This window comes from Lissotriton helveticus, chromosome 1_1 (genome assembly GCF_964261635.1).
Source record: "Lissotriton helveticus chromosome 1_1, aLisHel1.1, whole genome shotgun sequence".
NCBI classification, from domain to species: domain Eukaryota; kingdom Metazoa; phylum Chordata; class Amphibia; order Caudata; family Salamandridae; genus Lissotriton; species Lissotriton helveticus.
In genome coordinates, this window is record NC_136057.1 from 1,388,462,688 (window position 1) to 1,388,489,514 (window position 26,827).

The following is a 26,827-nucleotide window of genomic DNA, read 5'->3' on the forward strand; positions in this document are numbered from 1 at the left end:
CACCCAGTGTAAAACGAAAGAGAAAGAACCCTATTACCAAGATATATAAGCAAGGTGGGGGTAAATAATCACCTCTGTATCTTTCCGTAATCTCTCTTTTATATTATAGTCCTCATAACACGAACAAGTCAATCAATCTGTAACAACAGAGGCGTAACATATAATATATACCTTATATCCTGTCACTTCTATCCAAAAGGCACCTGTTTGACCCACTAGTGAATCCAAACAGAAATAATATGCCAGCTAAAATTAAGCGATCACCCCCTATGTTATGAATCAATCGGGTTTACCTTCAAAATTCTCCTCGTAACTCATCCAGCAATATGTCAACAGTGTCTGTCTCTCCAAACACCTATAATTATCTACCAAAATCAAAATTAATTATGTTGCAAACCAAGTATATATTGCTGGATAGAATTAAACCTAACGCGTATCCTACAAAACTCACCCAGTAAAAATCATCTGGTGTGTTCTAATATATTATCATTTAGACTCCAAACATCCAAAGTATCCTAAACAATAGAAATAGCACATGTCACACCTCAATTCACGGTCCATATGCCATAAATGAAATTATTAAACCATCCTGTGAGTACAAACATCTGTGTCAATGTATATTCCTGTAAACAATATACCAAGTTTAAATAAACTTATTTCACATAACCCTTTTTATGTACAATGTTGCCCTAAGTCATCCCCACTATCAATATCACATTCACTTCTATGCAAGTGAGGGAGATCAGTAAGTGTCAAAACACCAAATATTAATGCGCTAATCCATTCTCTCCTCCCATAATTAAGATAGAATTACATATACTCACCAACGGTAACTATAAATTATATATTATGCACAGGGTCGTCTTCTCTTGGTCAATATACGGTTATCTGTATCAAAATAATGACTAAAGTAAGATAACCCGTATCAAGTCTCTAGTTACATAGAGTAGATAAATTTTGCCCACACTCACCAAACGTCGTTATCTTCAAATATCTCGACTGCCTGAAATATATGTAAAAGGAAACGGATATAAATATCAATACCGTTTCAGAATATAGTGTTTACCATAAAACTACCGCCAACTCGACTCGAAATATACCTGTGTTCTGCTTATAAGCATTTCCTTCTAAGTCAAACGTTCACATCCAAGTATTGGCGTCTAACTTGGGCGCCATCTTAGAGTGTCCTTAAATATGCTGTTTCAGCGCGCGCCATCTTGTAACATGTTACTATTAGTTCTAAAATCCCAAGCAAGAAATTAAATATGCACTCAAGCCAAATGAATATCAATACTCCAGAATCATACAATTACCTATAATCGTACTATATAGTATTTTAAGTACGCTAACTAAACTAAAATACGAAATCTCGGCATTACACATGGGCGCCATCTTGGAATGGGCTAAGATGCGATAGTATGTAAGCGCCATCTTTCAGTATGTTCGTAACATTATTAAGAGTAAACACACGTTACTCCATATATATTTCTGGTCTAAACTAATATCACTGATACGTTAACAGGCATCATAGTGTAATGATGCATATAATATCCATACACGTTGGCGATCCATTCAATTATCCGATTACGATCGGATTTCCAGAGTAATTCATAGATCTAATTCAGACCCTATGCTTATCAACCGTAAACTCCGGGATAATGTACTAATCCATTCATATATCTATACATACCTAAGTAGCCAGATCACAGAAATAAAACCATATTAAGTATCCATATTGTACCATGGTAGAGGGTGAGTAGAGTTAATGAAGGGTAAATGTTAGCCAGTTATCCAAACGTAAGGCAACCGAGGGTGCAATATCATCTTAACTACTCAATCACATTTCATCATCTTACATATAATATTTAGAAGGGAAGCAAAGTTAAATCCTAGGGACTGTGCGTCCCTGTACAGTCTAGTTCCAGAAATCTGCTAGGTGTCGACAGCAGTCATTAATATATTTACAGAAAATTGCAAAAGAAACAACACATAGGTCAAAGATCAGCCCAATTTCTACTCATTGCCCAAGAAGTACTGGTATTCATTATCAATATTAAGCCCATACTGGACCGATTTCAGTTTCATTATCCACAGTACCCCCCTACGTCTGAGTTTCAGAGTTCTGTTACCTCCCCTGGGATCCTGAAGTACATGCTCTATTGCATGATAACAAAATTGGTGATTTTCCTGATTATCAATGTTCTGGACATAATGAGCAGCTATTGGGTATCTAGTGTCCCCATTTTTCCAAGCCCTGATATGCTCCATCATTCTGTCTCTTAGTCTTCTTATCGTGCTGCCCACGTAAATCTGTCCACATGAACAGACTATAACATACACCACAAAGGAGGTTTCACAGTTCATGAAAGTATCTATTTCATACATTACTGAATTATTGTAGCTGAAACTCACAATCTTTTTACAGGCCCATCTGCAGCAATTACAACGCCCACATTTGTAAAATCCCTTAGTCACACTCCTGGGCCAAATTTCTCTATTTCTAATTGGATAACTTGGGCTTAAGTCACTCGCCAAGGTTCTCCCTTTCCTGAAGGTCACAGCCGGTCTCTGTCCAATGTGTTCTAATAAATCCTTATCAGAAGATAACAGGTGCCAGTGTCGATTTAGAATAGAGTACAATTTATTGGACTCTGTATTGTAATTAGTCACTAGGCGTACCTCTCGTTCTTTCTTCTCTGTAATTTCCTTATCTTTTAATGTTTGATATCGTTCAAGTTTATGGACACGTATTTTTGCCTTCTCAATAACAGCCCGTTGGTAACCCCTAGCATGAAATCTGGAAGACATATCCTGTACTGTATCCTTAAATTCATCGTCCTCCGAACAGTTCCTCCTAGCTCTGACCATCTCTCCATACGGGATGGATTTTATCTGAGAATTGGGGTGGCAACTCTTAGCGTGTAATAGTGAGTTACAACTAGTCTCCTTCCTATACATCTTGGAACACAACTTATTTCCTTTTATATATAACTCAACATCGAGAAAATAAATCCTCTCTTTATCATATTGGGTTGTGAACCTCAAATTAACATCATTACTGTTAAGGTATTCAAAAAAACACAGAAGGTCCTCCAGACTGCCGGTCCAGATCATGAGACAGTCGTCTATGAAACGACCCCAATATTGAATATATTCAGTCCACCTGACCCCACGACGACCCCAGATCCACTCCGCCTCGAACCATCCCATGAACAGGTTGGCAAAAGACGGAGCAAACCTGGAGCCCATCGCGGTCCCAAGGCGCTGTCTATACCAATTACGGTTAAACACAAATACATTGTTACTAAGCACTATCTGTGTCATATCTAGTATCATCTTTGTGTGCTCATAGTACTCAGCTGGTCTCCTGTTGAAAAAGGTCTCCACTGCATGAATTCCCAAAGTGTGGTCTATATTTGAGTATAATGAGACCACATCTAGTGTTACAAGAAACATGTCACTTTGCCAGGTCACATCTGACATCATATTCAAAACATGCTTAGTGTCCCTAATATAGGAGGGTAAATTTTCAACAAACGGTCTCATGAATATGTCAATATACTCAGATATCTTTTCAGTCGGACCCCCAATACCAGAGATAATTGGCCGTCCGGGTGGGTTCTCCCTATTCTTATGTACCTTAGGTAAGGTGTATAAACAAGGAGCTTTAGGTGTCGTGATTGTCAAATAGTTATACTCATCCAAATCCAATAGCGACATATCATACCAATTTCTAAGTCTCTCATTGATCATTATCATTAGGGATGGCAGTGGATTGTTGGATAAAGGCTCGTAATATCTATGATCATCTAACTGTGACATAATTTCTGCATTGTATTTGATGGTATCCATTACTACCACGTTGCCACCCTTGTCAGCCATTCGAATTGTGATGTCACTATTGGATTTAAGGAGTTTAAGTGCTTTTCTTTCTCCCTGTGTAAGATTGTCTGATTTTTTGTAGAAGCCACCCTTAGACCGTTTATCTATGAGTTTATCAATTTCAAATTCCACAGACTTGTGGAACGCATCTATAGTATTGCCTATGCCCAATTGAGGAGTCCACTTAGATTTCAATTTTAGACCGCTGCTTTGACTGAGATATCTGTTAATCTCTAAGTCCTCCAAGACTCTAGACAGTGTAATAGGGTCTTCCTCATTCTCTGTCAATGAAAGTAACAGTTTTGTAGCATTAACCCCTTCTATGGTCAGGTCACTTAATTGACTGTGTAAGGTAGTACTTTTGTCTTTTAATGGTGCATGAACAAAAAATTTTTTAATTTTCAAAAGTCTCACAAATTTATAAACATCAATCTTGGTCATGTACCAGTCCGAGATAACATTAGGACAAAATCCTAGTCCCTTTTTCAACAGTTTAATCATGTCATTGGTCAATTCAAATTCAGATATATTGATAATCTCAATCTCATTTTCAATATTGCTCTGCATATCATTCAATCCTTCCATGACCTCAGCCTCATTCCCCTTCTTGCATCCTGTTGTCCTCCTGCCCCTGGATCCTCTCCTAGTCTTGTATTTCCGCCACCTCTGCCCCTGATCGTGGAGTCCCGATTCCCAATTCTGTGACGCTTCACCTCTTCTAAAAAATCATTCTCTCGTGTGCCTGGTTCGGCCACCGCCCCTCCATTCACCTCTTCACTCTCACTACTTACTATAGATGAGGCATCAGTTTCACTAGCTGCAACGCTAGGTGTGGCAGTTGCTTTCTGCTTGGAACCACGGGGTTGTCTAATTAAGTAATCAAAGCGCTTAGCAAAGGTGAAAACGCGGCCCGCTTTATAATCATTCTCATCTCTTTGCAGCTTCCGTGCCTTCCTACGCTTTATATCTGCCTGGAGATCTGTTAGGAAGTTATCCAAAATAGTGTAATTTTTCATAATCACTTCTGGTTGGTTAAGTTCTTTAATTTCCTCCTCTAATTTATGTATCTCTTCGAGCAATTTCTTAATCTTCCTCTCTGCATTCTCTATAAGAATGTTAATAAGATTTCTGGAGGAATTTGTGAGCTCTCGCTCCCAATTTGCTAACAGGTCTGGTTCCAGGTTTTCGTATGTGGGCATGATTTGAGACCTCAAGCCCCTAGGTATTCTATTAAGCAGAAGATACTGTTTCAATGTAGCTGCGTCCCACCACTTGTTAAGCTCCTGTCTTTTCAAATTCTCCAATCTTTTGAATTTCTCCTTCAGACCCTCCGTCTTAGCAGGTGTCGGTGCATTGACTGTCTTGGGTTATGTGAAATAAGTTTATTTAAACTTGGTATATTGTTTACAGGAATATACATTGACACAGATGTTTGTACTCACAGGATGGTTTAATAATTTCATTTATGGCATATGGACCGTGAATTGAGGTGTGACATGTGCTATTTCTATTGTTTAGGATACTTTGGATGTTTGGAGTCTAAATGATAATATATTAGAACACACCAGATGATTTTTACTGGGTGAGTTTTGTAGGATACGCGTTAGGTTTAATTCTATCCAGCAATATATACTTGGTTTGCAACATAATTAATTTTGATTTTGGTAGATAATTATAGGTGTTTGGAGAGACAGACACTGTTGACATATTGCTGGATGAGTTACGAGGAGAATTTTGAAGGTAAACCCGATTGATTCATAACATAGGGGGTGATCGCTTAATTTTAGCTGGCATATTATTTCTGTTTGGATTCACTAGTGGGTCAAACAGGTGCCTTTTGGATAGAAGTGACAGGATATAAGGTATATATTATATGTTACGCCTCTGTTGTTACAGATTGATTGACTTGTTCGTGTTATGAGGACTATAATATAAAAGAGAGATTACGGAAAGATACAGAGGTGATTATTTACCCCCACCTTGCTTATATATCTTGGTAATAGGGTTCTTTCTCTTTCGTTTTACACTGGGTGCTTATTAAGACTGGAATGGCTTTCTGTTATTTCATTTTTCTCACTTCAAACTCTTCACTCTGCAGGCCTTTTATCTTAATGGTTGGCGATTGGTACTATTTCACATCTAATTTTAGTTACATGAAAATATTTTTTACTGATAGTAGGAAATGTTTTGTTTGATTACAGCCCTGAAGAAGTCGAGGTACAATATATACACGACGAAACACGTGTTGGCTGGTGTAATCAACTTGTGAAATAAATTATAAGGACTTCTTATACAGAAAGTGGACTTTTGTTTGCATTGACTTTGGAGATTATATTAATTTGAACCGACTCCTGAGGATTGGAGTTACTTGCCATATACACGTTGGAATTACTTGATTGAACTGTGGGTGTGCTCAGAGGATATTGTTTTCAGTATTACTTCACATGAAGCCAGTTGATGTTGGATACGCATCATTCCTCTTGAAGCACCTTAGTGATTACTACAAATAATTATATTTTGTACCCTGATGTTAAGGTAGTGCGCCCATAATAGGTTGGTATCCACTTCTTAATTGAACTTTTTTGCAACTTGGAGCTGCCACCGGGAGGGTACGTTATACCTATCTTTATAATGAATAGAGATCAGGAAGCACAGGAGCTATTTAATAATCTCAAGACAGGGAAAAAGCAAGGCAAGACAGTCAATGCACCGACACCTGCTAAGACGGAGGGTCTGAAGGAGAAATTCAAAAGATTGGAGAATTTGAAAAGACAGGAGCTTAACAAGTGGTGGGACGCAGCTACATTGAAACAGTATCTTCTGCTTAATAGAATACCTAGGGGCTTGAGGTCTCAAATCATGCCCACATACGAAAACCTGGAACCAGACCTGTTAGCAAATTGGGAGCGAGAGCTCACAAATTCCTCCAGAAATCTTATTAACATTCTTATAGAGAATGCAGAGAGGAAGATTAAGAAATTGCTCGAAGAGATACATAAATTAGAGGAGGAAATTAAAGAACTTAACCAACCAGAAGTGATTATGAAAAATTACACTATTTTGGATAACTTCCTAACAGATCTCCAGGCAGATATAAAGCGTAGGAAGGCACGGAAGCTGCAAAGAGATGAGAATGATTATAAAGCGGGCCGCGTTTTCACCTTTGCTAAGCGCTTTGATTACTTAATTAGACAACCCCGTGGTTCCAAGCAGAAAGCAACTGCCACACCTAGCGTTGCAGCTAGTGAAACTGATGCCTCATCTATAGTAAGTAGTGAGAGTGAAGAGGTGAATGGAGGGGCGGTGGCCGAACCAGGCACACGAGAGAATGATTTTTTAGAAGAGGTGAAGCGTCACAGAATTGGGAATCGGGACTCCACGATCAGGGGCAGAGGTGGCGGAAATACAAGACTAGGAGAGGATCCAGGGGCAGGAGGACAACAGGATGCAAGAAGGGGAATGAGGCTGAGGTCATGGAAGGATTGAATGATATGCAGAGCAATATTGAAAATGAGATTGAGATTATCAATATATCTGAATTTGAATTGACCAATGACATGATTAAACTGTTGAAAAAGGGACTAGGATTTTGTCCTAATGTTATCTCGGACTGGTACATGACCAAGATTGATGTTTATAAATTTGTGAGACTTTTGAAAATTAAAAAATTTTTTGTTCATGCACCATTAAAAGACAAAAGTACTACCTTACACAGTCAATTAAGTGACCTGACCATAGAAGGGGTTAATGCTACAAAACTGTTACTTTCATTGACAGAGAATGAGGAAGACCCTATTACACTGTCTAGAGTCTTGGAGGACTTAGAGATTAACAGATATCTCAGTCAAAGCAGCGGTCTAAAATTGAAATCTAAGTGGACTCCTCAATTGGGCATAGGCAATACTATAGATGCGTTCCACAAGTCTGTGGAATTTGAAATTGATAAACTCATAGATAAACGGTCTAAGGGTGGCTTCTACAAAAAATCAGACAATCTTACACAGGGAGAAAGAAAAGCACTTAAACTCCTTAAATCCAATAGTGACATCACAATTCGAATGGCTGACAAGGGTGGCAACGTGGTAGTAATGGATACCATCAAATACAATGCAGAAATTATGTCACAGTTAGATGATCATAGATATTACGAGCCTTTATCCAACAATCCACTGCCATCCCTAATGATAATGATCAATGAGAGACTTAGAAATTGGTATGATATGTCGCTATTGGATTTGGATGAGTATAACTATTTGACAATCACGACACCTAAAGCTCCTTGTTTATACACCTTACCTAAGGTACATAAGAATAGGGAGAACCCACCCGGACGGCCAATTATCTCTGGTATTGGGGGTCCGACTGAAAAGATATCTGAGTATATTGACATATTCATGAGACCGTTTGTTGAAAATTTACCCTCCTATATTAGGGACACTAAGCATGTTTTGAATATGATGTCAGATGTGACCTGGCAAAGTGACATGTTTCTTGTAACACTAGATGTGGTCTCATTATACTCAAATATAGACCACACTTTGGGAATTCATGCAGTGGAGACCTTTTTCAACAGGAGACCAGCTGAGTACTATGAGCACACAAAGATGATACTAGATATGACACAGATAGTGCTTAGTAACAATGTATTTGTGTTTAACCGTAATTGGTATAGACAGCGCCTTGGGACCGCGATGGGCTCCAGGTTTGCTCCGTCTTTTGCCAACCTGTTCATGGGATGGTTCGAGGCGGAGTGGATCTGGGGTCGTCGTGGGGTCAGGTGGACTGAATATATTCAATATTGGGGTCGTTTCATAGACGACTGTCTCATGATCTGGACCGGCAGTCTGGAGGACCTTCTGTGTTTTTTTGAATACCTTAACAGTAATGATGTTAATTTGAGGTTCACAACCCAATATGATAAAGAGAGGATTTATTTTCTCGATGTTGAGTTATATATAAAAGGAAATAAGTTGTGTTCCAAGATGTATAGGAAGGAGACTAGTTGTAACTCACTATTACACGCTAAGAGTTGCCACCCCAATTCTCAGATAAAATCCATCCCGTATGGAGAGATGGTCAGAGCTAGGAGGAACTGTTCGGAGGACGATGAATTTAAGGATACAGTACAGGATATGTCTTCCAGATTTCATGCTAGGGGTTACCAACGGGCTGTTATTGAGAAGGCAAAAATACGTGTCCATAAACTTGAACGATATCAAACATTAAAAGATAAGGAAATTACAGAGAAGAAAGAACGAGAGGTACGCCTAGTGACTAATTACAATACAGAGTCCAATAAATTGTACTCTATTCTAAATCGACACTGGCACCTGTTATCTTCTGATAAGGATTTATTAGAACACATTGGACAGAGACCGGCTGTGACCTTCAGGAAAGGGAGAACCTTGGCGAGTGACTTAAGCCCAAGTTATCCAATTAGAAATAGAGAAATTTGGCCCAGGAGTGTGACTAAGGGATTTTACAAATGTGGGCGTTGTAATTGCTGCAGATGGGCCTGTAAAAAGATTGTGAGTTTCAGCTACAATAATTCAGTAATGTATGAAATAGATACTTTCATGAACTGTGAAACCTCCTTTGTGGTGTATGTTATAGTCTGTTCATGTGGACAGATTTACGTGGGCAGCACGATAAGAAGACTAAGAGACAGAATGATGGAGCATATCAGGGCTTGGAAAAATGGGGACACTAGATACCCAATAGCTGCTCATTATGTCCAGAACATTGATAATCAGGAAAATCACCAATTTTGTTATCATGCAATAGAGCATGTACTTCAGGATCCCAGGGGAGGTAACAGAACTCTGAAACTCAGACGTAGGGAGGTACTGTGGATAATGAAACTGAAATCGGTCCAGTATGGGCTTAATATTGATAATGAATACCAGTACTTCTTGGGCAATGAGTAGAAATTGGGCTGATCTTTGACCTATGTGTTGTTTCTTTTGCAATTTTCTGTAAATATATTAATGACTGCTGTCGACACCTAGCAGATTTCTGGAACTAGACTGTACAGGGACGCACAGTCCCTAGGATTTAACTTTGCTTCCCTTCTAAATATTATATGTAAGATGATGAAATGTGATTGAGTAGTTAAGATGATATTGCACCCTCGGTTGCCTTACGTTTGGATAACTGGCTAACATTTACCCTTCATTAACTCTACTCACCCTCTACCATGGTACAATATGGATACTTAATATGGTTTTATTTCTGTGATCTGGCTACTTAGGTATGTATAGATATATGAATGGATTAGTACATTATCCCGGAGTTTACGGTTGATAAGCATAGGGTCTGAATTAGATCTATGAATTACTCTGGAAATCCGATCGTAATCGGATAATTGAATGGATCGCCAACGTGTATGGATATTATATGCATCATTACACTATGATGCCTGTTAACGTATCAGTGATATTAGTTTAGACCAGAAATATATATGGAGTAACGTGTGTTTACTCTTAATAATGTTACGAACATACTGAAAGATGGCGCTTACATACTATCGCATCTTAGCCCATTCCAAGATGGCGCCCATGTGTAATGCCGAGATTTCGTATTTTAGTTTAGTTAGCGTACTTAAAATACTATATAGTACGATTATAGGTAATTGTATGATTCTGGAGTATTGATATTCATTTGGCTTGAGTGCATATTTAATTTCTTGCTTGGGATTTTAGAACTAATAGTAACATGTTACAAGATGGCGCGCGCTGAAACAGCATATTTAAGGACACTCTAAGATGGCGCCCAAGTTAGACGCCAATACTTGGATGTGAACGTTTGACTTAGAAGGAAATGCTTATAAGCAGAACACAGGTATATTTCGAGTCGAGTTGGCGGTAGTTTTATGGTAAACACTATATTCTGAAACGGTATTGATATTTATATCCGTTTCCTTTTACATATATTTCAGGCAGTCGAGATATTTGAAGATAACGACGTTTGGTGAGTGTGGGCAAAATTTATCTACTCTATGTAACTAGAGACTTGATACGGGTTATCTTACTTTAGTCATTATTTTGATACAGATAACCGTATATTGACCAAGAGAAGACGACCCTGTGCATAATATATAATTTATAGTTACCGTTGGTGAGTATATGTAATTCTATCTTAATTATGGGAGGAGAGAATGGATTAGCGCATTAATATTTGGTGTTTTGACACTTACTGATCTCCCTCACTTGCATAGAAGTGAATGTGATATTGATAGTGGGGATGACTTAGGGCAACATTGTACATAAAAAGGGTTATGTGAAATAAGTTTATTTAAACTTGGTATATTGTTTACAGGAATATACATTGACACAGATGTTTGTACTCACAGGATGGTTTAATAATTTCATTTATGGCATATGGACCGTGAATTGAGGTGTGACATGTGCTATTTCTATTGTTTAGGATACTTTGGATGTTTGGAGTCTAAATGATAATATATTAGAACACACCAGATGATTTTTACTGGGTGAGTTTTGTAGGATACGCGTTAGGTTTAATTCTATCCAGCAATATATACTTGGTTTGCAACATAATTAATTTTGATTTTGGTAGATAATTATAGGTGTTTGGAGAGACAGACACTGTTGACATATTGCTGGATGAGTTACGAGGAGAATTTTGAAGGTAAACCCGATTGATTCATAACATAGGGGGTGATCGCTTAATTTTAGCTGGCATATTATTTCTGTTTGGATTCACTAGTGGGTCAAACAGGTGCCTTTTGGATAGAAGTGACAGGATATAAGGTATATATTATATGTTACGCCTCTGTTGTTACAGATTGATTGACTTGTTCGTGTTATGAGGACTATAATATAAAAGAGAGATTACGGAAAGATACAGAGGTGATTATTTACCCCCACCTTGCTTATATATCTTGGTAATAGGGTTCTTTCTCTTTCGTTTTACACTGGGTGCTTATTAAGACTGGAATGGCTTTCTGTTATTTCATTTTTCTCACTTCAAACTCTTCACTCTGCAGGCCTTTTATCTTAATGGTTGGCGATTGGTACTATTTCACATCTAATTTTAGTTACATGAAAATATTTTTTACTGATAGTAGGAAATGTTTTGTTTGATTACAGCCCTGAAGAAGTCGAGGTACAATATATACACGACGAAACACGTGTTGGCTGGTGTAATCAACTTGTGAAATAAATTATAAGGACTTCTTATACAGAAAGTGGACTTTTGTTTGCATTGACTTTGGAGATTATATTAATTTGAACCGACTCCTGAGGATTGGAGTTACTTGCCATATACACGTTGGAATTACTTGATTGAACTGTGGGTGTGCTCAGAGGATATTGTTTTCAGTATTACTTCACATGAAGCCAGTTGATGTTGGATACGCATCATTCCTCTTGAAGCACCTTAGTGATTACTACAAATAATTATATTTTGTACCCTGATGTTAAGGTAGTGCGCCCATAATAGGTTGGTATCCACTTCTTAATTGAACTTTTTTGCAACTTGGAGCTGCCACCGGGAGGGTACGTTATACCTATCTTTATAATGAATAGAGATCAGGAAGCACAGGAGCTATTTAATAATCTCAAGACAGGGAAAAAGCAAGGCAAGACAGTCAATGCACCGACACCTGCTAAGACGGAGGGTCTGAAGGAGAAATTCAAAAGATTGGAGAATTTGAAAAGACAGGAGCTTAACAAGTGGTGGGACGCAGCTACATTGAAACAGTATCTTCTGCTTAATAGAATACCTAGGGGCTTGAGGTCTCAAATCATGCCCACATACGAAAACCTGGAACCAGACCTGTTAGCAAATTGGGAGCGAGAGCTCACAAATTCCTCCAGAAATCTTATTAACATTCTTATAGAGAATGCAGAGAGGAAGATTAAGAAATTGCTCGAAGAGATACATAAATTAGAGGAGGAAATTAAAGAACTTAACCAACCAGAAGTGATTATGAAAAATTACACTATTTTGGATAACTTCCTAACAGATCTCCAGGCAGATATAAAGCGTAGGAAGGCACGGAAGCTGCAAAGAGATGAGAATGATTATAAAGCGGGCCGCGTTTTCACCTTTGCTAAGCGCTTTGATTACTTAATTAGACAACCCCGTGGTTCCAAGCAGAAAGCAACTGCCACACCTAGCGTTGCAGCTAGTGAAACTGATGCCTCATCTATAGTAAGTAGTGAGAGTGAAGAGGTGAATGGAGGGGCGGTGGCCGAACCAGGCACACGAGAGAATGATTTTTTAGAAGAGGTGAAGCGTCACAGAATTGGGAATCGGGACTCCACGATCAGGGGCAGAGGTGGCGGAAATACAAGACTAGGAGAGGATCCAGGGGCAGGAGGACAACAGGATGCAAGAAGGGGAATGAGGCTGAGGTCATGGAAGGATTGAATGATATGCAGAGCAATATTGAAAATGAGATTGAGATTATCAATATATCTGAATTTGAATTGACCAATGACATGATTAAACTGTTGAAAAAGGGACTAGGATTTTGTCCTAATGTTATCTCGGACTGGTACATGACCAAGATTGATGTTTATAAATTTGTGAGACTTTTGAAAATTAAAAAATTTTTTGTTCATGCACCATTAAAAGACAAAAGTACTACCTTACACAGTCAATTAAGTGACCTGACCATAGAAGGGGTTAATGCTACAAAACTGTTACTTTCATTGACAGAGAATGAGGAAGACCCTATTACACTGTCTAGAGTCTTGGAGGACTTAGAGATTAACAGATATCTCAGTCAAAGCAGCGGTCTAAAATTGAAATCTAAGTGGACTCCTCAATTGGGCATAGGCAATACTATAGATGCGTTCCACAAGTCTGTGGAATTTGAAATTGATAAACTCATAGATAAACGGTCTAAGGGTGGCTTCTACAAAAAATCAGACAATCTTACACAGGGAGAAAGAAAAGCACTTAAACTCCTTAAATCCAATAGTGACATCACAATTCGAATGGCTGACAAGGGTGGCAACGTGGTAGTAATGGATACCATCAAATACAATGCAGAAATTATGTCACAGTTAGATGATCATAGATATTACGAGCCTTTATCCAACAATCCACTGCCATCCCTAATGATAATGATCAATGAGAGACTTAGAAATTGGTATGATATGTCGCTATTGGATTTGGATGAGTATAACTATTTGACAATCACGACACCTAAAGCTCCTTGTTTATACACCTTACCTAAGGTACATAAGAATAGGGAGAACCCACCCGGACGGCCAATTATCTCTGGTATTGGGGGTCCGACTGAAAAGATATCTGAGTATATTGACATATTCATGAGACCGTTTGTTGAAAATTTACCCTCCTATATTAGGGACACTAAGCATGTTTTGAATATGATGTCAGATGTGACCTGGCAAAGTGACATGTTTCTTGTAACACTAGATGTGGTCTCATTATACTCAAATATAGACCACACTTTGGGAATTCATGCAGTGGAGACCTTTTTCAACAGGAGACCAGCTGAGTACTATGAGCACACAAAGATGATACTAGATATGACACAGATAGTGCTTAGTAACAATGTATTTGTGTTTAACCGTAATTGGTATAGACAGCGCCTTGGGACCGCGATGGGCTCCAGGTTTGCTCCGTCTTTTGCCAACCTGTTCATGGGATGGTTCGAGGCGGAGTGGATCTGGGGTCGTCGTGGGGTCAGGTGGACTGAATATATTCAATATTGGGGTCGTTTCATAGACGACTGTCTCATGATCTGGACCGGCAGTCTGGAGGACCTTCTGTGTTTTTTTGAATACCTTAACAGTAATGATGTTAATTTGAGGTTCACAACCCAATATGATAAAGAGAGGATTTATTTTCTCGATGTTGAGTTATATATAAAAGGAAATAAGTTGTGTTCCAAGATGTATAGGAAGGAGACTAGTTGTAACTCACTATTACACGCTAAGAGTTGCCACCCCAATTCTCAGATAAAATCCATCCCGTATGGAGAGATGGTCAGAGCTAGGAGGAACTGTTCGGAGGACGATGAATTTAAGGATACAGTACAGGATATGTCTTCCAGATTTCATGCTAGGGGTTACCAACGGGCTGTTATTGAGAAGGCAAAAATACGTGTCCATAAACTTGAACGATATCAAACATTAAAAGATAAGGAAATTACAGAGAAGAAAGAACGAGAGGTACGCCTAGTGACTAATTACAATACAGAGTCCAATAAATTGTACTCTATTCTAAATCGACACTGGCACCTGTTATCTTCTGATAAGGATTTATTAGAACACATTGGACAGAGACCGGCTGTGACCTTCAGGAAAGGGAGAACCTTGGCGAGTGACTTAAGCCCAAGTTATCCAATTAGAAATAGAGAAATTTGGCCCAGGAGTGTGACTAAGGGATTTTACAAATGTGGGCGTTGTAATTGCTGCAGATGGGCCTGTAAAAAGATTGTGAGTTTCAGCTACAATAATTCAGTAATGTATGAAATAGATACTTTCATGAACTGTGAAACCTCCTTTGTGGTGTATGTTATAGTCTGTTCATGTGGACAGATTTACGTGGGCAGCACGATAAGAAGACTAAGAGACAGAATGATGGAGCATATCAGGGCTTGGAAAAATGGGGACACTAGATACCCAATAGCTGCTCATTATGTCCAGAACATTGATAATCAGGAAAATCACCAATTTTGTTATCATGCAATAGAGCATGTACTTCAGGATCCCAGGGGAGGTAACAGAACTCTGAAACTCAGACGTAGGGAGGTACTGTGGATAATGAAACTGAAATCGGTCCAGTATGGGCTTAATATTGATAATGAATACCAGTACTTCTTGGGCAATGAGTAGAAATTGGGCTGATCTTTGACCTATGTGTTGTTTCTTTTGCAATTTTCTGTAAATATATTAATGACTGCTGTCGACACCTAGCAGATTTCTGGAACTAGACTGTACAGGGACGCACAGTCCCTAGGATTTAACTTTGCTTCCCTTCTAAATATTATATGTAAGATGATGAAATGTGATTGAGTAGTTAAGATGATATTGCACCCTCGGTTGCCTTACGTTTGGATAACTGGCTAACATTTACCCTTCATTAACTCTACTCACCCTCTACCATGGTACAATATGGATACTTAATATGGTTTTATTTCTGTGATCTGGCTACTTAGGTATGTATAGATATATGAATGGATTAGTACATTATCCCGGAGTTTACGGTTGATAAGCATAGGGTCTGAATTAGATCTATGAATTACTCTGGAAATCCGATCGTAATCGGATAATTGAATGGATCGCCAACGTGTATGGATATTATATGCATCATTACACTATGATGCCTGTTAACGTATCAGTGATATTAGTTTAGACCAGAAATATATATGGAGTAACGTGTGTTTACTCTTAATAATGTTACGAACATACTGAAAGATGGCGCTTACATACTATCGCATCTTAGCCCATTCCAAGATGGCGCCCATGTGTAATGCCGAGATTTCGTATTTTAGTTTAGTTAGCGTACTTAAAATACTATATAGTACGATTATAGGTAATTGTATGATTCTGGAGTATTGATATTCATTTGGCTTGAGTGCATATTTAATTTCTTGCTTGGGATTTTAGAACTAATAGTAACATGTTACAAGATGGCGCGCGCTGAAACAGCATATTTAAGGACACTCTAAGATGGCGCCCAAGTTAGACGCCAATACTTGGATGTGAACGTTTGACTTAGAAGGAAATGCTTATAAGCAGAACACAGGTATATTTCGAGTCGAGTTGGCGGTAGTTTTATGGTAAACACTATATTCTGAAACGGTATTGATATTTATATCCGTTTCCTTTTACATATATTTCAGGCAGTCGAGATATTTGAAGATAACGACGTTTGGTGAGTGTGGGCAAAATTTATCTACTCTATGTAACTAGAGACTTGATACGGGTTATCTTACTTTAGTCATTATTTTGATACAGATAACCGTATATTGACCAAGAGAAGACGACCCTGTGCATAATATATAATTTATAGTTACCGTTGGTGAGTATATGTAATTCTATCTAAATTATGGGAGGAGAGAATGGATTAGCGCATTAATATTTGGTGTTTTGACACTTACTGATCTCCCTCACTTGCATAGAAGTGAATGTGATATTGATAGTGGGGATGACTTAGGGCAACATTGTACATAAAAAGGGTTATGTGAAATAAGTTTATTTAAACTTGGTATATTGTTTACAGGAATATACATTGACACAGATGTTTGTACTCACAGGATGGTTTAATAATTTCATTTATGGCATATGGACCGTGAATTGAGGTGTGACATGTGCTATTTCTATTGTTTAGGATACTTTGGATGTTTGGAGTCTAAATGATAATATATTAGAACACACCAGATGATTTTTACTGGGTGAGTTTTGTAGGATACGCGTTAGGTTTAATTCTATCCAGCAATATATACTTGGTTTGCAACATAATTAATTTTGATTTTGGTAGATAATTATAGGTGTTTGGAGAGACAGACACTGTTGACATATTGCTGGATGAGTTACGAGGAGAATTTTGAAGGTAAACCCGATTGATTCATAACATAGGGGGTGATCGCTTAATTTTAGCTGGCATATTATTTCTGTTTGGATTCACTAGTGGGTCAAACAGGTGCCTTTTGGATAGAAGTGACAGGATATAAGGTATATATTATATGTTACGCCTCTGTTGTTACAGATTGATTGACTTGTTCGTGTTATGAGGACTATAATATAAAAGAGAGATTACGGAAAGATACAGAGGTGATTATTTACCCCCACCTTGCTTATATATCTTGGTAATAGGGTTCTTTCTCTTTCGTTTTACACTGGGTGCTTATTAAGACTGGAATGGCTTTCTGTTATTTCATTTTTCTCACTTCAAACTCTTCACTCTGCAGGCCTTTTATCTTAATGGTTGGCGATTGGTACTATTTCACATCTAATTTTAGTTACATGAAAATATTTTTTACTGATAGTAGGAAATGTTTTGTTTGATTACAGCCCTGAAGAAGTCGAGGTACAATATATACACGACGAAACACGTGTTGGCTGGTGTAATCAACTTGTGAAATAAATTATAAGGACTTCTTATACAGAAAGTGGACTTTTGTTTGCATTGACTTTGGAGATTATATTAATTTGAACCGACTCCTGAGGATTGGAGTTACTTGCCATATACACGTTGGAATTACTTGATTGAACTGTGGGTGTGCTCAGAGGATATTGTTTTCAGTATTACTTCACATGAAGCCAGTTGATGTTGGATACGCATCATTCCTCTTGAAGCACCTTAGTGATTACTACAAATAATTATATTTTGTACCCTGATGTTAAGGTAGTGCGCCCATAATAGGTTGGTATCCACTTCTTAATTGAACCATTTTGAGTTGTTGCCGGACTAAAGAAAAAAATGACACGACTTCTGTTGGCAACATAGTATAGAGTTTATAAAATGCGCGCAGAAGGTCAGTCAGCACCGTGAAACTGAAAACTGAACTTCAAAATTACAATGTAGCAGGCAGATTATTATATACTTTTGCAGCCACAAATATGTCATACATAATTAGCATATCAAATCAAGCGTTTGCTCATACACATTATCTTTTTACATTTCAGCAAAAAGCAATCGTTTTTGCAAAAATATCTAGCCACACGTTTATGGCATGTGATTCAAGTTTGCATGCTATTGCTAATTTTCACGCCACCGCTGCACTACTGGTGTCCTTGTCTTGTCTCGAGCTGTGAAGCCTGGTAATGCCCTACTCCCTACGCGTCGGCTGTTCTGTAAAAAAGCCACCTAGTTATTTTGTTCTTTTGCATCAACTCCTATCTACATATTTTCTCAGAGATGTGTTGTTGCACTGCATGACTGTGGTTTATACTGTAACTAACCATTGTGCTGTATTTACTCTATTATATTTCTCTTTTCTACTAAAATCTGTGTCTGCTTCCCTCCCCCAGGCCCTGACTCTATTTGTGCTCTTTTTTCTGCTATTGTAGACAGCTTAGGTCTGTATTTTTCATTCAACACAGACATCTGTACATGTCGTTCTGCTGATTGACATGGGTAGGCCTTCTCCATTTTCTATATTCATTATAACAGAGTGCACATGCACAAAGTATTAACTATGAACACTGTATCATTTTTCATTGCTCGTGATCTAATATACCTAGCTAGGTCATAAACAATACCATAAATATGCGTCGTTTGAAATGCACAACAGACACTCCATGTTGAATTTGAAAGTTATTACTAAGCGTGGGCGTAAAATCCGCTACGCCCGCGGATTTGCGGATTTTTGGGAAATCCGCAATCCGCGTATTTTGCGGATTTCCCACAAAATCCGAAAAAAAAAATCCGCGGACGTAACGGGTTCAAACTCGTGTATACAATGGCGCCAGCAAGCTGCCAGCGCCGTTGTAAAATAGTTACAAAGTTAGCTTGCACAGGAAGCACTTAGATAAAATAAAGCAGCACCTGCTTTATTTTATCTAAATGCTTCCTGTGCAAGCTAACTTTGTAACTATTTTACAACGGCGCTGGCAGCTTGCTGGCGCCATTGTAAAATAGACAGTGACCCTGCGCCCTTCGGCGCGATTGCATAGTAACACACACATGGTCGCTGGAACTAGTTGAAGCTCAAATGCAGTGACTCATTCATCAGCCCAGAAACAATCGTGAGCGTCGTGGAGGCTGGGCAGATGTGCCTTCTTCCCAAATCTACCATCGAAAATCAGCTGAGATGCTGGATAGAGGCCTTTGCATCCTTGCCTTTCACGAGCGCAATCCCCGTGCTGTTCCTGTGACCAGGAGGTTCTGTATCTTCATCTGCTGGTCTGATCGGTCTCGGACCTTTTATACACACAAGAGGCATGTGCACTCGCATGGGAGCCCGCCCGTTTGGCCCCGCCCACACACTTGCGGTGGGCACCGTCTTCCCGCCATTTACCCACTATGATGGACAGCTCACTCAAGGGACCCCTGCGCCCTTCGGCGCCATTGCATAGTAACACACACCTGGTCGCTGTAGACAACTCTCTGGCACTTTAGGCAGCTGTAGTGTAGTAAAAGCACTATACATTTACCCAACGAGGTAGCACTTACTGATTATCCAGTAGAAAGTCCTCCAGTTGAGTAGAGGTATGGCACAAAACGGTGGCGTCTTCTTGAATAAATATGAAGGGCAGGGTTCATTCTGGCACGGTTGTCCTGTCACAAAAATTAAACCTCAACAGGAAGCACTTACAGATATCAATAAAGCATGTGCCCTAGTTGAAGCTTAAATTCAGTGACTCATTCATCAGCCCAAAAACAATCGTGAGCGTTGTCAAGGCTGGGCAGATGTGCCTTCTTCCCAAATCTACCGTCGAAAATCAGCTGTGATGCTGGATAGAGGCCTATGCATTTGTGTTCGCACGGGTTTCTGCCCGTTCGCGAGCGTTTTGTACAATAAAACCCTCGCGGACGTGCAGAAACCCGTGCGAACACTCAAAAAAAAAATACGCTAGGATCCGCGGATTTTGCGTATTTTCGAAATACGCAAATCCGCGGATTGCCGATACGCAAAATCCGCCCATGCTTAGTTATTACATTTGCAAAGTTACTTAAAACCATTGCAATACGAGTTTTAGATAATACAATAAAATCATGTTAAGATAAAATTACATATTTGCAAAAATTCATAGCTCCTTAAAAGGTTAAAACAGTTAAATTGCTATCAGGTAAAAATTGCTTTGTTCTTCATACACATAGTTCTCAATGTAATTTATGCGTTCTGCCCGGCTTCGTACTCTGTTTGGGCGGTACTACTATCCAAAAGGAGACGTTATTGAGAACCCAGTCCGAGTGCTTATATGGAGATTTCCCAGGTCGACCTTAATGGTGGCAGTCTCGTGTCATAATTAGGAGTGCGCACAGTGTCGCGGCTTCCCTTTGGCCTAGGTGGAGTTTTGGCATTCTATGGCATTTTTTTCTCGGCTGCATCTAGGAATCTCACTAGTCTACAGTTTAATTCACTCCATGTTGGGATGGGAAGGGGTGGCAGAAAGACTGACTCAAGGTAGCCACTCTGATGTAAGGCTCCCTGGAGCAGAATTACAACCATTCAGAATATTCCAAATAGGGGCAAAAAGTGGGTGGGCGGGGGCATCTGCAAAAACCCTAAGTTCTTACATTAGGGCCCTAAGTTGGCCACGCAGTTTATTTTGTTCCCTTTCTGTAAGTCTTGTGGCAGACCATCCATTTTTTCCAGCTCTGCTAGAAGCTGCTGTTCACTCCAATTTGAGTGCCTTTTCTTGTCAACCATTAATGATGTGGCCACTCCCCTGAAGGTCGCCTTGAACGTCTCCTATTGTGTAGCATGGGAAGTGTCGTCTAGGTCATTGTTGTTAAAGTAGTTCAAGAATACCCTGACCCCATTACCAAAATGTAAAATTACGCTCAGGTCAGAATATCAGGTAAATCAGAGTGAATTTCAACCATATAACAAGCCCACCTCCAACGGCCTGCCCCGTCCAGATGAAGTGGCTAATTGCTCAAAGTCAAAAACCCTGCCCGAAATGGCGAGATTACCACCCAAGTCTCCTGAAACATACAAATATCATATTGGTCTACAAAATCCCCCCCCACCCCCCCCCCACTCTTGACAAGCAAGTTTACTACTAATACCCGCAAGGTTCAAGGAAACAAGCTTGATTGAGCGGCCACCCCTAGATGGAGAATCACAAATAATGGGCAAGAATGGTTCAGCCGTTTCAATAGAATGCAACCTAAATGATGGACAAGAACACAACGCACTACCAACAGAAGCAATAATAATCAGATGAGGAATGGCAGTCAACAACAGCTTCATCTCTCATTCTACTATTGAATTTATTGCCTTTGTCCTTGAGTCTCAGTGGACTAGACATCCTTGATAGGCTCGATAGTTCTTCATGTCAATTATTAGTATTGAGTCTGAGAGTGGCAAAAAATCTCAGAACAGTAGGGAATCCCATTGCTTGAGCTTGCAGGTGAGGTGCCCCCCCTAATTGTCTCATTGCTAAGGGGATGAGGGCAGTGTGTCCTATAAAAGAAACCCAGCGGGACAACACTTGCCACTAGACCAAAGTTAATAGGCCTATGGCCCGAGACTACCAATTTATGAGCCGGATCCCAACAGTTAATAACTATACAGTTCCACTCAACTGATTTCTGTAAGCTGCAATCCACCCAGTTCTCCTGACCATAAGGATGTCATTGTATTCAAACATATCAAAGGTGGTATTGCGTGTAAGCCAATGGCAGACTTTGATTTTCAGTTCTCAATGCGTTTTCATTTTATTGGAAGCCAGAGGAGGCATTCCAACCAGAACCGTCACATATGGGCAACAATCAGGTGGAAAATCCATGGTAGGCTGCTTTGACTTGGGGTGAGGATGGGAAGTAGGAGAATACCTGGGATTGGTCACATCTTCCCTAGAGTCCCCGGAAACCACTGTGCACATGTTTTGTATGCATGAGGCTTCTCCCCCTACAATTGGCGTAGTCACGGCCGAAGTATTAGAGGGTGCCTTCAAACCTGGAAGAGACCCCTGGGAGCAGACAGTTGTGGTAGCGCAAGGACCATTGGTAAGGGGGGTTGGGCTTGAAGCTATATGTTGGGTGCAGGTGGTAATAGATTATCAAATTTGCATGACAAATCGCAAATTACCCCTTCCAGTGAACTAATCCTCTCTATAAAGGGAAAGAGCGCTGATACAACTATTGTTTTTACTAGCACCAAAACACCATCTCAAGATTTTTTAGGACCTTCCCTTGTTATAGGGATTTGAGATGGCGCATCCTCAGTTGTGGAACTGGACACAAACTGTGGGTTGGTAGAAGAGCATGCAACAGGCCCTGGTTTTATACTATTTCCAGGTTTGAGTCCAGTTTTGATTATTTTTTCCTTTGTCACAACAGGTTCGCAAAAACTATCAAAAGGTAACGGATCAAATGCTTCCCCAAATGGCTCCGTAGTCACTGGTATCACAGAGGCAGAAATTAGCATAGATGCAAGCATTGAGCTCGATCGGCTCCCAGAAGTGAACGCAGTAGAGTCAGACATTGTAGATGCCAGGTTAGGTGAAACAGGGCCAAGACTCTTCCCCCATGACCAAATCAAAGATGCCTTTCCACCAACTCGATCTCCTTGGGATTTACGCTGACAGCTCAAACCAAAAATTAGTCCAGAGTATTGCCAGATTGAGATTTAGCAGTGGCCCCCCTCCTTCCCCACAGTCATCTTACGCTTGCACATGTTAACAAAACAAAACAAAAAAGAAGAAGAGGATCAGAGTAACAATAGCCAGGGGTGTGGGAAATCAATCTAAAAGACCAAGAGATGTGGCCCAGCCTCCTGGCACAATGTCTCTTGGGGTTCAAGGTCCCCCTCCAGGCATTGTCAGGTCCGGGCAAAACAGAGCCTCATGTCATGCATTACCTCCATTTCCTTTTCCTGATGACATTTTCCAAGTATCATCTCCGTTTTTCAGCTGCATATACCTCAGCGGTATCAAACAAATTCACCCCACTCTCTTACACGATTTTCTTGAGTTTTTTAGCTACCTCAAGTTCCTGGAGGCTACATCTGCATATTGTTGTCCTACTTTGGTCAGCCAGTAAATAGCAGTATTTGCCAGTATTAGTAGTATAAGTAGTTTTCTTTGTAATAATCCAAAAAGTGACCAAGCCCCTCCAGGGCTCAAAGCCCCTCCACCATGCCGCTGCGTAAGTAAGGCCCAGCAGTAATCTCCGGCAGACCCTGGGCAGTCCAAACTGGGGCTACGTACCTTCTCCCAGCAGACCGGGAGCACACGTACTGCCCCAATGGGCCTTGTAGGGGTTTGGCGGACCTGGGAGAGCAGCTTGAGACTTGTTTGTCATCCCATGTCCCGCTTGGGGGAGATACTTCTAGCTTGATTGTTTGTGCTCTAGTCCCAATCACAGTGAGTGAAGTGGTGAATACTATTTATCCAATCACTCCAGGGTAAGCGCCCGGCCTGGATAAAGTTTCAGGTGATCTTTTTAAAGCAGAGAAGGAAATCTGGGTCCTTATTTTTCTGTGTTTTTTAATAGTATCACGAATGGGCTACCAATGCCACAGTCATGGGCCGCAGCAGAGTCATTCGGATTTATTAAAAGGGTCTTAGGTCACTTCTATACAATTGCCGACAAATAAGCCTATTGGATAGCTTGCAGAAGCTCTTTAGCCTAATTATACGGAGTCGACTGCAGGATTGAAAGGAGATTACAGATGTGCTCGCACCACTACTAGCGGGGTCCAGGACTGGGATAAGTACTATGGATCAGGTCCTTCAACTGCAGTTAGTATATTGGAAATATGTTACTTTGAGTGGTGGTCGTTTATATGTTATTTTTGTTGATCTACAGTTAACATTTGACCTTGTCCCTAGGGAGGCACTATGGGAAGTTTTGACCAACATGGGTGTCCCGAAATATCACGTGGATGTCTTAAGAAGGTTGCATACAAACAACTATACCCAGGTCAGATGTGGGACTTCTGGGGAGTTAACTGATCCTATCCCAGTGTCTCGGGTGTGATACAAGGATGTGTTTTAGCCCCAACCCTTTTTTTTTACTTTTTATTAATGATCTAGTGTCTCATTTGGAACAGTTTAGGCATGATGGACCGACCCTGGCCAATAGAAAGATCCCGGCACTCCTGTTTGCGTACAATACCTTGCTGATCTCAAAGTGTCCCATGGGCATACAAAACCTGCTTGATCAGTTTGGTGTCTTCTGCAGGCAGACCGGGCTGGAGATCAATATTAGTAAAACCAAGTATATGGTTTTAAATCCTTTCCCCAACACTAGGTCGCACCCAATTTACAACGGTGTCCCACTGGAGAGAGATCGCACTTTTGATTACTTGGGCTTAACTCTCAATGATTCCTTTGGTTGGCCTTCTCAGATTCAGAAAAGTAAACTTAGATTGGAGCATTATTCGGGCGGCATTTTGAGGGCTGTCCAGAGCTCTAGCTTTCATCCTGTTGCTTCATCTCTACAGGTCTATAATCTGCAAACTTTGGGAGGGTCGCTATATGGTGGTTAACTCTGGGGATATGAGAATGTAAAGGACTTGGTAAGGTCGAAAACCTGTTTTTACGTGTCCTCACCAATTTGCCAGCAAGCACCCCTCTTTCATCTTTGCGGTTAGATTTGGGTATTAGATCTCTTGTGCATAGGGTCACACTAAGACCGCTAATGTACTGGAGGAGGATTTGGTCCACTGCTGAATTGGCAAATTATAGGCTGGGTCTTGAAGACATTTTAAAATGCTGTGGACTAGGCAAGATTGCTTGGTTAGAATATATCAAACGCAGCCTAGTTGAGATCAGTTGTGAGATCCTTTGGGCACATCATGAAACTGTTGGTAGGATGACAAAGTCCATGTTAAAAGCAATCTATTGGAGACATATAGATGAAGGGTTTTACATGCTAGGGAATGTGTGCCATTCTTGGAATTCAAAGATTTCCATTTTTTGGTAGAGAACATGGATGACATCGAGCCTCCGGCTGGTAGAACATTGTACATCAAATTCCGGCTTGGGACCCTGCCTCTTTGCCCTTTTACAGTGAGATTGCAGCGCTCCCTTATTGAGCAGGAGATGAGTTGTCCTTTTGTGTTGGTACCAAGGAACCTCTAGAGCATGTTTTTTTTTTTTTGCCCCTGTACTATTTTTATTGGAGGGCCTGGATTGTTCCACTTTGCCGCAATCTGGGGGTTAGGGACCACGATTCTGCCTTAAGAATTTTAACATCCAATACAGCTCACCCAATAGTCTTTGCAGTCTCCCGGTTTCTCTTACATATGTGGAGGTGTAGAATGAAGTCGGCTACCATTCAATATATAGACCAGGCTGTGCGATTTGTTTTTAATATCTGCCATTGCTAATGTAATAGTATTATGTCTTCTCAATGGGATTGTTTGATTTTACTCTATTGAAATTTTTTTTAAATATTCTTTGGCCTCTTATGAATGATAGTTGCTTAATTGTAGATTTATTTTGTAATTTTTTAATGTTTTAACTGTGTTTTAGGATATGTGCATTTATGGCTATCAGCCGAAATGAAGTTAAATAAGTTAAAGTAGTTCCTTATCGTTTGGGCCAGTTGTTCTCTGTAAACCACATCCCTCACAATGTCAGGTGGGAGCCTCCAAGTTGTATATCTAGCTTCCATTGGTGCATCTTCCAACCACATGTCCACTTGGCTGTGATCTGATATAGTGCCTCCTTTAAAATGAATATCTGTTACCTGACTGATCAGGCCCTTGGTGGGGAAAAACATATCTAATCTAGTATATGACTTGTAGACCTGAGAATAAAAGGGGTATTCATCAGTGTAAGGGTGGAAATGTCTCCTACAATACCAGCCCCAGCACCTCAAAATGTGCTTTCAGCTTCTGAGAAGCAGCTCTAGTAAACCTGTGTGTTGTGTGGTGTCCTATTCCTTTCTAGATGCCAAATCAAATTGATGTCCACTACCATGATAACCCTCCCCTCTGCTGGTCCCGCTAGCATGGATAACACTCGCTCTAAGAACGCTTCTTGGTGGGGTTTGGGTGCATATATATTTGTGAGTGCATAGGAGGAGTCCGCTATCAAGACTTGCTATACCAGGCTCCTGCTCTCTCTGTCTTTCTGTATATTTTGTTTTTGTTTAGGAAGGTTCTCTTGATGAGGCTCGCTACCCCTCCTGTTTTAGCTTCCCCGGAGTCCCAGTACTCTTTTGAATAACCCATGTCTTTTATTCTAAACTGGTCTTGTTTCAAGAGATGTGTCTCCTGTAGAAAGATTTTTTTCTGCTACTTGCTGGAGTATCGCCAGACCAAGCACAGTTTCTGAGGCGAGTCAAGATCCTGAATATTCAAAGTGATGTGTTTAAT